The sequence below is a fragment of the Hyla sarda genome, chromosome 9, assembly GCF_029499605.1.
Source record: "Hyla sarda isolate aHylSar1 chromosome 9, aHylSar1.hap1, whole genome shotgun sequence".
Lineage (NCBI taxonomy): Eukaryota > Metazoa > Chordata > Amphibia > Anura > Hylidae > Hyla > Hyla sarda.
This window is the reverse complement of record NC_079197.1, coordinates 97,114,807-97,126,015: the sequence shown is the minus strand read 5'-3', so window position 1 is coordinate 97,126,015 and position 11,209 is coordinate 97,114,807. Positions and strand designations below refer to the sequence as shown.

Below are 11,209 nucleotides of genomic sequence, written 5' to 3'. Positions count from 1 at the left end.
GAACGGAACATGTCCGGAATGGTCTGTGAAAGCGACTGGGTCGCGGGCCCAGGTGAAGGCTGCTGCTGCTTGGACATCTTAGGAGGGTATTCTGAGGTAATCACTGCTGGGGAGCTGAATTAACAGCGCTTAATGAGGCTTAATCACGGCAGGTGGCACGGAGCTCACATGGAGCACGTCTTCACCAGTGAGCTGCGCGCATGCGCCTATCGACACCCCTTTTAAAGCTGCCCTGATCGCAAGGGAAGAAAATAGAGATGCTTTGTGTGGGTGAGTGTGTGAAATTAAGTGCTGTATGCCGGATAAATAAATCTTCATGGTGTTGTGTGCCAAGTATAGGGTGGAGTGGCAAAATCCGATCAAGGCTAATAGGAATGAGACAGAATGATGTACTGCTGACGGATGGGTTTGGCAAAATGAGGAAAATGTATTCCAGGCGGTATTGTACACTTTTTGTGTATTTGGCGATAGAGAGTTGACAATGAACTTATTGGCTACAAACAGAAAACCCTCTAATCCATTATTAACTCCTGAAATGCTGGAACTGGACACCCTGCTGGATCTGCTTCGGGAATTATCTGAAAGAAGAGCGGAAAATTTAGTCTGGACAATGCGTCTGCAGCTGAATTTCTAACACCCTCAATGTGGGTGAACCAGAAATTAAAACACAAGGATAGCCAGACCCATCTCCTGAGCAATGACATGACGACTGATGACGATGATCTACCTTTCAGTAATATGTTGACTGTAGCTAGATTGTCAGATACAAACAACACTGTGCACCTGGACCATCTATTACCCCATATACTCGCAGCAGCCACTATGGGGTACAACTCGAACAAAGCTGAGTTCCTATGAAAACCTGAAAGACTAGTGACTTCTGGGGGCCAGAAAGTCCTCCAGATACTCTACCTTCACCACCGCTAGTCATGCCTGTTTGTTCCTTTGTGGGCAAGTGACCTGGGGTGGGCTCGGAAACAGACAGCACATACGTGCAATAACCTGCACTGATTGTAATTGCAAGAGTTGTAATTATAGTTATTAAAAATCTGGGACTTCTCCAGATATTTTACAGGTCTGGCCAATTTATCCACTTGACCCAACATTTTCTGATTCCTGGCTACCAAGGTGGAAGCAGATGTACCCATAAGTACCTCTTCCGATGCACTGTTCACTGAGCTACAGCAATCTGTTGTATGGGCGATAGACTGGCATCTGGCACACACTGGAGCTTTTAGACCTGCAAAATGATTTAAAAAAAATTCTGTGTCAACCACCGCCCAATTGATGACATAATTATACTGTGCTAATGCGGCAGCTGCTTTTGCCGAGAACGATTTATGATAAAATACTGTTCCCCCATACCCCATGCAAACTCAGTGACCTTGTAAAGATACATGTCAAGCTCCTCCCTCTTATCCGGCTTGACTGAACAAATGAAATCCCGATAAATTGCAAATGCCATACTGAACTCGGCTAGTGTCAGTTTACGGTTTAACCTGATGTATTTTGCCTTCAAGATCACAGATACCTCTCCACAAGTTATAGTCTTATTTTCCGTGACATCCTGAGCGGCAATTATCAGAGATGCGAGGTTAACGACCTTACCATCTAAAATTTCTTTTTTCAGATTGGCAGGGATAAAATGTGCCGGCGCTATGTAAGGGGGGGGGGGGGGGTGTGCTGAGAACCTAGTCTTTCTAGGGTGCCGTTATATATGTGACTAGCCCCCCCAATGTGTACCACATATACGAGCAATAGTACATACAATGACATGTAGAAATTGCGGAGCGGAGCAGCCGGTACCGTATCGGGTAACCTAGTAACCAACCACGTGAGTGCTCAACCTAACGTGGGCATGCAAAATTTATATGATTAAAGATAGAAACATGCAATAACATACATTGTGAAGGAAAAACAACATTTAAAAAAAATAAAAGAATGCCAATTATTTACAAAAATGAAGAGAAGCTAAGTTTCTCATGGACACCATAAGGAGCTAAGGCGCATAGTGTAACAATTCATCTGTACACCACATCTCCCCCCTCTGATTCCAAAACATAGTGTTACCTTATCTTTGGGCAATTCGACATCATGATTTAGACACAGATACGAGGGTTTTCTACTGACATGCATGGTCGAGGTGGGGTTGAGAACATTATCATTGGACTAACCATCCATCCATCTACCTAGCTACTGTATGTATTCAAGATGCATTTGTTTAACCAACTGTAGGAAGTAACTGATGGAAGTAACATCAGGTGCAATGAGTCCCTTTTCTGATGTTGAAGAGCAGCGTGGCTTTGTTTTTGTTTTACACTACTTGCCCCTCTTTATTATATAGTTTAGCACTAGTGCTGCTCGCGAATATTCGCAATGCGAATTTAATTCGCGAATATCGCATATTCACGAATTCGCGAATATTCACGAATATAGCACTATATATTCGTAATTAAGAATATCCCTTTTTTTCCACAGTACACATCACAGTAATCATCCATCTCTGCTTCCAGCTTGTGTGGTGTAAAGAAGGCTCTAATACTACTGTGTGAGACTGGCGTGCAAATTTTCACATATGCGAATTTTCGCTTATGCTAATTTTTGTATATGCAAATTTTCGCATATGTTAATTTTCACATAAGCGAATTTTCGCATATGCGAAAATGAAACGCGAATATTACGAATATGCAAATTTAGCGAATATATGACGAATATTTGTCCATATATTCGTGAAATATCGCAAATTTGAATATAGCCTATGCCGCTCAACCCTATGGGTTAGCGCTATTGATTCAAGTGCATTACCATGATAGGTGTTTTTGCAGTTTTTGTGTGTTACCACGGGACAAATATGTGATGATATCATATTTAAAGGCACAACAGTCTATATTTAAGAGACATATTATATTTGCATATTCATGGTACTCTGGATTGCTGTGTCACCATTCAATAAATATAACTGTTTATTAAACATATGGGGGTGGGGAGGCGGGAGAGCTGGCTTGAGAAGCTTCCATGTCTCCTCTTTATGCCGCCCAATGTCCAGCTTTTAATATGAAAATTCATTTTTCTTCTATCGCCAAGTGAGCACCCTGCTATTGTAGCAGAGTCCAGTCGCCGACCAGTGTTTTCTAACCAGGGAGCTTTAATCAGTGTATGTAGGTTATTATAGGTAGTTTGTTGCTGGGAAGTATGCTTTAAAGTCCAATCACATTACTTATGACTTTGCAATGAATCAGGAAATGTGGAGAGGAAAATTTCCACCAGAATGTATCACATTCCTTGACAGGTCTACAGGAACAAAGAAGGAGACTATTTGGGTAGAAATTAAAAACAAAACATTTTAGATGGTAAATAATGTACAAATCAAGGGAAGAAACAATGAGAAATTACAGTAAACACTTATACTATCAGAGTTAGAAGTAAGGGCTCTTACCTAGTTCCTCAATGGGTGGACAAAATCATTTGGGGAATGAACTGTTCTTTTAATGTATAATTCTACAAAAAAAGGAAACATTTTGTAACATTAGCATCCTCTGATTCGAAATTCAGATATTTAGTATGTATATATACCATATAATGTCATTATGCAATATCATTGTAAAGATTTATTAAGTATAAACCCCTGCTAAAAGCCCTGTTTGGTTATATTTACGTTAAATAAACTAGGGTTGTTAGTTCTTGAGAAAAGGAAAAAGGAATCAAGTAAAGAGAGTTCCAAGGGACCTCAAGCTTTGAAGTTGCAAGGTTCGTCTCAACGACAGACAGGAGTGGGTGACGGTGGCGTTCCTTCCTTCTGGGCCTGAACTTTGGTCCAGACTGGTGGTGGAGATAATGGAGGAGGTGGAAGTTCCCAGTAATTTTTGGATTGGGATTTCCATGGTTTCACAAAATGTTAAGATGTCTTGGTTGTAAGCAGTGTTGCTGATCTTCCATTGTGTCTGGCTGTTAGACTGAACAGAAACCCCTACCTGTAAATTATTTCATGTTCATGTAGCGATTGTAGTAGAGAATGAAATTGTCTCCTTTTTTGTAGTATAATATGGGAGACATCAGACAGAAGTTCGAGGGGAGCTTCATTAAAATCAATTGCATGTTGTAAACGTACTTTAGCCATTATTTTCGCTTGTGATTGTGTTGGTGCTCCCTCAGATCTTAGTGTTCTATTGACTCTGTCTAGTTGTATTTTATGTCTAACAGGAGCTCCTAGAATGATGTTGAATGTTGTCTTGAAGGTAATCTTCAGGTCATTATACAGTGTGACTTTTGTTAGGCCTCTAGTACTGTCAGCCCTTCAACAACAGGGCAAAAGCAGCACACTGATGGAACGTCTGAAGTTCAGGAGGCTGCTACTGTGCATTGCTAGGCAATTCCAGTTTCCAGTGACCCCAGTAGAGAATGTGCATTCTTGTTAGCATGGCAAAAAATGCAGTTCAGGACCATCAGGTACCAAAGCTCAGCCTCAACGCTTCCTATTTCATTAGCCCAAAGCCACAGTCCTCTTCCCCAATACCTTTTATAGCATTATATATATATATATTTATAATTATTAGTGTATATATATATATATATATATATATATATATATATATTAGAGGTGCACCGAAATGGAAATTTCAGAACCGAAACGAAACCGAAATAAAAAAAAATGTCCGGCCGAAACCGATACCGATACCGAAAATGACTTCTCCCTGTCTTCTGGTAAAATGCAGCGCTCCGCTCATTAGATTAGATTCCCCCACATTAGATTGCCAGCTCCCCCACATTAGGTCGGGAGTTCCCCCACATTAGTAGGCAGCTCCCCCACAATAGTAGGCAGCTCCCCCACAATAGTAGGCAGCTCTCCCACAATAGTAGACAGCTCCCCCACAATAGTAGGCAGCTCCCCCACAATAGTAGGCAGCTCCCCCACTATAGTAGGCAGCTCCCCCACAATAGTAGGCAGCTCCCCCACTATAGTAGGCAGCTCCCCCACAATAGTAGGCAGCTCCCCCACAACAGTAGGCAGGTTCCCAAATTAGGTCAGCATTTCCCCCACAATAGTAGGCAGCTCCCCCACAATAGTAGGCAGGTTCCCCACAATAGTAGGCAGGTTCCCCACAATAGTAGGCAGCTCCCCCCGACAATAGTAGGCAGTTCCCACACAATATTAGGCAGCTCCCCCCAACAATATTAGGCAGCTCCCCCCACATTTTTAGGCAGCTCCCCCCCACATTAGGTCAGCAGTTCCCCCACAATAGTAGGCAGGTTCCTCACAATAGTAGGCAGCTCCCCCACATTAGGTCAGCATTTCCCCCACAATAGTAGGCAGCTCCCCCACAATAGTAGGCAGGTTCCCCACAATAGTAGGCAGGTTCCCCACAATAGTAGGCAGGTTCCCCACAATAGTAGGCAGCTCCCCCCAACAATAGTAGGCAGTTCCCACACAATATTAGGCAGCTCCCCCCAACAATATTAGGCAGCTCCCCCCACATTTGTAGGCAGCTCCCCCCCACATTAGGTCAGCAGTTCCCCCACAATAGTAGGCAGGTTCCCCACAATAGTAGGCAGTTCCCCCACAATATTAGGCAGCTCCCCCCACATTTGTAGGCAGCTCCCCCCCACAATATTAGGCAGCTCCCCCCCACAATATCAGGCAGCTCCCCCAACAATATTAGGCAGCTCCCCCCAACAATATTAGGCAGCACCCCCCAACAATATTAGGCAGCTCCCCCCACAATATTAGGCAGCAGCTCCCCCCACAATATTAGGCAGCTCCCCCCACAATATCAGGCAGCTCCCCCCAACAATATTAGGCAGCTCCCCCCCTCCACAATATCAGGCAGCTCCCCCCCCCACAATATCAGGCAGCCCCCCCCCCCACAATATCAGGCAGCTCCCCCAACAATATTAGGCAGCTCCCCCCCCCACAATATCAGGCAGCTCCCCCCCCCCACAATATCAGGCAGCTCCCCCCCCACAATATTAGGCAGCTCCCCCCCACAATATCAGGCAGCTCCCCCCAACAATATTAGGCAGCTCCCCCCCCCCCACAATATTAGGCAGCTCCCCCCACATTTGTAGGCAGCTCCCCCCCACATTAGGTCAGCAGTTCCCCCACCCCACAGACATACAGCTTCCAGCCATATACAGTGTATGGCTGGAGGCTGTATGTCTGTGTGCTGCCCCCACAGTGTTCCGGTCACCGCTCCTCCGGCCCGGGTCACATCTACTGCTATGGCCTATGGACCATAGCAGTAGGTGCCGGGACCGGAGGAGCGGTGACCGGAACACTGAAGAAGATGACGCTGTCACTCACCAGGCCCCGGCCGGCGTGCGTTCTCCTGCGACGATCCTGCGGTCCTCCTGCGTCTCTATGGTTGTACGCACGGGGCGTCAGTGACGTCCCGTGCGTACGACCATAGAGGCGGAGAAGCGAAGGCTTGAAGGAGGATCGCGGGAGGATCGCAGGAGGACGCCGGGGAATGGTGAGTGACCGCCGGATAACCTTATGTCCCGAAAAGATTTTTCGGGACACAGGGATGTCCAGGATAGGATTAGGAATACTTCTTTTTATGTGCCCGGGCCGGCTCCCGTGTTTGGCTGCAGGCGGGGGCCGACCAGAGCATATAAAAACTAATACTGTGTACTAAAAACCAGGGGGCCTCCAGCTGTTGTGAAACTACAACTCCCAGCATGCCCGGACAGACTTTGCCGGTCCGAGCATGCTGGGAGTTGTAGTTTCACAACAGCTGGAGGCCCCCTGGTTTTTAGTATACAGTATTAGTTTTTATATGCTCAGGTCGGCCCCCCCCTGCAGCCACACACGGGAGCCGGCCCGGGCACATAAAAAGAAGTATTCCTAATCCTATCCCGGAGAGCGCAACACCCCCCCCCCCAGATCCCCAGATGTTGCGGCCGGCCCCCCCTGCACCCCCCACGAGTGCCACTGGCAGTGTTTGTAACTTGTGCTGTGGGCGGGCAGGGGAGGTGGTCATTATCGGCACATTTTTTGGTGTTTCAGCATTAATAGCGAAATAGCTATTTTCGGCCGATATGTATCGGCCGCCGATATATTGGTGCATCCCTAATATATATATATATATACATATATTTACTTGTGCAACTCCTTGGGTTTAATGTGCAAAAAGTTTACTTTGTATTCTGCTGCTGGACATCAATATTGTTTATATTATATTGTTGGAGTCTATTACTTGTCCATTGCTTTAGCCAATTATATCTCATGATCAAAATCTCTTTCCTCATGTTCTCTATCTGAGCCAAATCTGTGCCAATGCCATCATGTTTTGGGTGCTTTATACTGATAACACTTTGCTTTAATGTTCGATGTGTCACTATGAGCAGTATTTTGTTTGTTTTTATATTCTAATTTTATTGTATTTTACAATAATACAAATATCTATGAGAGACCAGTAACATAGTCCCAACATAAGGAACCCTAAAAGAGAGAACAAACGCTAAGCAATCATCAAAAGGAGAGGACAGATGAACATTACTGCTATTTTTTTTTTTTTAAAAAGCTTTTAACATCACACAGACATGCCAAGAGTTTTGATTGTCCAGGGTCTCAGTACAGAGACCTCCACCGATCTCTTGATCGGCAACATGCTACAGCAGAAGATGGGCTTAATTATAGAACGTGGAGCTCGTCTTCCAAAAGGTCTGATGGAGGAGAGGATAGGGAAAAAGAAGAAAGTCATGAGGAAAGATGTTGCATAGAGAAGAGAGTAGGATGGGAGGGCGGGGGGAGAGGGCAGGTGGGGTGGATACAATGCTGTATTTGTCGTAGTGACCAAGTAGAACCATTTCAGGAGGAAATGTTACTGATAGTTACATTACTGTGCAGACTGGTTTTACATGCGATAGATGTCTTCCACCTTCTGAAGCCAAAGCTTTAGGCATTGGGGTTCTGGATGTCTTCAGGCTTGTTTTTTTTCCGAATAAGTTAATATTTTCATTGCTACCATTTGGGGTCAGTCTTTGGTAATTTTATATTCTGTTTTTGAGAGACATTAGGATGAAAAGAAAACAGCAATTCTGGCTATTTTATTCTTATTCATGGTATTCACCCTGTGGGTAAAGTATTGTTATTATTTAATAGTTTAGGTCAGTGCTTTTTATTTCTTCTTATTGTTTAAGGTATTAAAGCATTTTAGTAAGAATTTTTTTTATTTTTTTATATATCATTCTTTGACTTTTTCGTTGTCCCACTGCAGGTTAAAATAATATACTGCAATAGTTCTGTATTGCAGTATATTATGCCTGTCAGCGAAATGTCAACAGGCATCCTATTAGGCCCTATCTCTGATACTGGTGTTAGAGCTTGTTGACAGCTACACAATAAAGTCAAGGGAATAAGTGGGTACAACTCCAGTAACTGTGCATTACTATTTCGTAGATTTATGTCAATTTTCAGATACAACATGGAGTGTTAAAGAGTTAAAGTAGACCAGACACAGGAAACCGTTTTGCTTGCTGTAAGCCACTGAGTTTATATTAGCTAATCAAACATGAATTTCTTGTAGAGAGAATGTGATCTGTAGGTTTTTTCTTGCCAGTCCCGTCAAGTCATTTTATACAGGCAATAAGGTATTTTGCCATGCACACACTGCTGTTATCATGCCCTTGAAACTTTTAACAAGCTGCATGCTAGTAACTTATCCATAGGATGCTGAGCACTTTACCTAGCAATATACAGTGTACTATTAAGCAAATGGTACAGAGAAATGTGCTTTCACATAGCTGAGATACTCTCATTTAGGTAAAATTTCAGTCTGCTGTTGGCAGTTATGTGCCAGGATGGCAAATAGGGATAAATGTAAAAGCAATATGAGCTCGAATGAAATTATGATAAGAGTCAGATGGTGTCATTACACACATCCCCATAGGCAAGCATTAATATAACTTTCCAGAATGGAAATGAAATATTGCACAGGAGGAATTGGGATAAAGTGTGCAAATCTCACTTAACTGTTTCATCACACCAACCTTTTTATCTGTTCATGTTTCTCTTTATGGTTTGTTTTGATTGTTTAGCAGTTGGTGTAATATCGAAACTGTGTAAACAGCAATTAAAGAATAAGGATAAGAGATAAAGCAATGCCACTGGTACCATATGGCAAACATCAATGTTATAATCATAGATGTCTAGCCTTTAGTACCATCACATCTGAAATGATGCCCACTATTATCTTTTATCCTAATATCATTGTATGTGTGCATGACGCATATGTTTATTATTCCACATAAACTCATATCTTACCAGTCAGGAATGTGGCTTGACAGATGCCTCACCCTCCAATCCTAATATCCCATATGGCATCTGTGATTTCACCAACAAAGTGATTAACCAATCCCTATAGATCCCTTTATAGTGTTATTAAGTGTGTCGGATTATCACTTGTGTTCCCTTACATGACATCATCTTCTATATTATAGGAAAGAAAATTACAATGGGGGGAGATTTACCAAAGCATTTAGTAGATTTTTTTTGCTTAAAATCTCTTTTTTCTGCGACTTTTTGATTGTGCAGTGTCCTAAGCAAAAAATAAAAATCTTGCTTACCAAAGCAAAAAGTGATTTTTGACTTGCAGTGGTCAGAGATTTATCAAGTGCAAAAGTCGCAAAAAAGTTGCATTACACAGAAAAACCTACTAAATTTACTCCAGCTGAGACATGGAGCAGAAAAAGCCACTACCAAAGCATAAAAAATAAAAATAAATTGCTTTTGTGAAAGAAATGTATCAACAGTCTGAAACCAGTTGATAAATATGTCGCACATAAGCAAAAAAATTTTAAGAAAAAAATAACTAAAAAACAGGAATATATAAGCAAACATTGATAAATGTCCCCCATTGTGTTTACCACAATATTTTTCAAACTAATATATTGCTGTATATGAGAGGGAGTTTCCATGTGTGCTAGTAGTTATACTGATCAAAACAAAACAAAAAAAGATCATGCAAAAATAACTAAAAATGTTACCATTTTGTCTGCTTTTTTGTTTATTCAAACAATTTTCATTTGATGCTAATATACAATTTCCAAACCAGACGTTTTTGGGACATTTATTTAACCTCTTGGGGACGGAGCCCATTTTGACCCTAAGGACGAGAGCATGTTTTGTAAATCTGACCTCTGTCACTTTATGCATTAATACCTCTGAGATGCTTTTTCTTATGAATTTGAAACCGAGATTTTTTATTCGTAACATATTCTACTTTATGTAAGGGGTAAATTTTCGTTGATACTTGCATCATTTCTTGGTGAAAAATTCCCAAATTTCATGAAAAATGTGAACATTTTTCTAACTTTGAAGCTCTCTGCTTGTAAGGAAAATGGACATGCCAAATAAATGATATATTGATTCAAATATAGAATATATCTTTATGTTGGCATTACAAAGTTGACATGCTTTTACTTCTTGAAGACATTTGGAGGCTTCAAAGTATAGCAGCAATTTTCCAATTTTTCACTAAAATTTCAAAATCAGAATTTTGTCGTTATGTTCAAAATCCCCCATAATGGACCCAATTATTAAAAAAAAAAACTGCACCCCAGTTGATTGGAATGAAAGTTGGAGGCCATTTGCGTTTACAAAGCCCCAATGCTACCAAAACAGTGGACCCCCCCCCCACATGTGACCCCATTTCAGAAACTATACCCCTCACGGAATGTAATAAGGGGTGCAGTGAGCATTTACACCCCACTGGCATTTGACAGATTTTTGGAACAGTGGGCTGTGCAAATGAAAAATTTTATTTTTCATTTTCACGGACCAATGTTCCAAAGATCTATCAGACACCTGTGGGATGTAAATGCTCACTATACCCCTTGTTACATTCCGTGAAGGGTGTAGTTTCCAAAATGGGGTCACATGTGGGGGGCCCACTGTTCTGGTAGCATGGAAGCTTTGTAAATGCACATGGCCTTCAATTCCAGCCAAATTCTCTCTCTAAAAAAAAACGATTTTGCTACTTCTCTTTTGAGCATTGTAGTGTGCCCGCTGAGCACTTTACATTCACATATGGGGTATTTCCTTACTGGAGAGAAATGGGGTTACAAATGTTGGGGGACTTTTTTCCTATTACCTTTTGTGAAAATGAAAAATGTGGGGTAACACCAGAATTTTTGTGAAAAAAATTATAATAATTTTCACGTCCAACTGTGGGGTGTTAAGGATTTCTGTACCCCTTGTTACATTGCTTGA

General features: G+C 42.0%; 1 long non-coding RNA gene across 1 annotated transcript; it reads right to left on the bottom strand.

Moving 5' to 3' along the window:
* Positions 1-510: 510 nt before the first annotated feature.
* Positions 511-3,498, bottom strand: LOC130291197 (uncharacterized). Its single transcript, XR_008847819.1, has 3 exons — positions 3,437-3,498; positions 1,155-1,240; positions 511-578 (listed from the first exon to the last, which is right to left on the bottom strand). It is a non-coding gene; the product is annotated as an uncharacterized LOC130291197 (long non-coding RNA).
* Between the last annotated feature and the right edge of the window lie 7,711 nt (positions 3,499-11,209).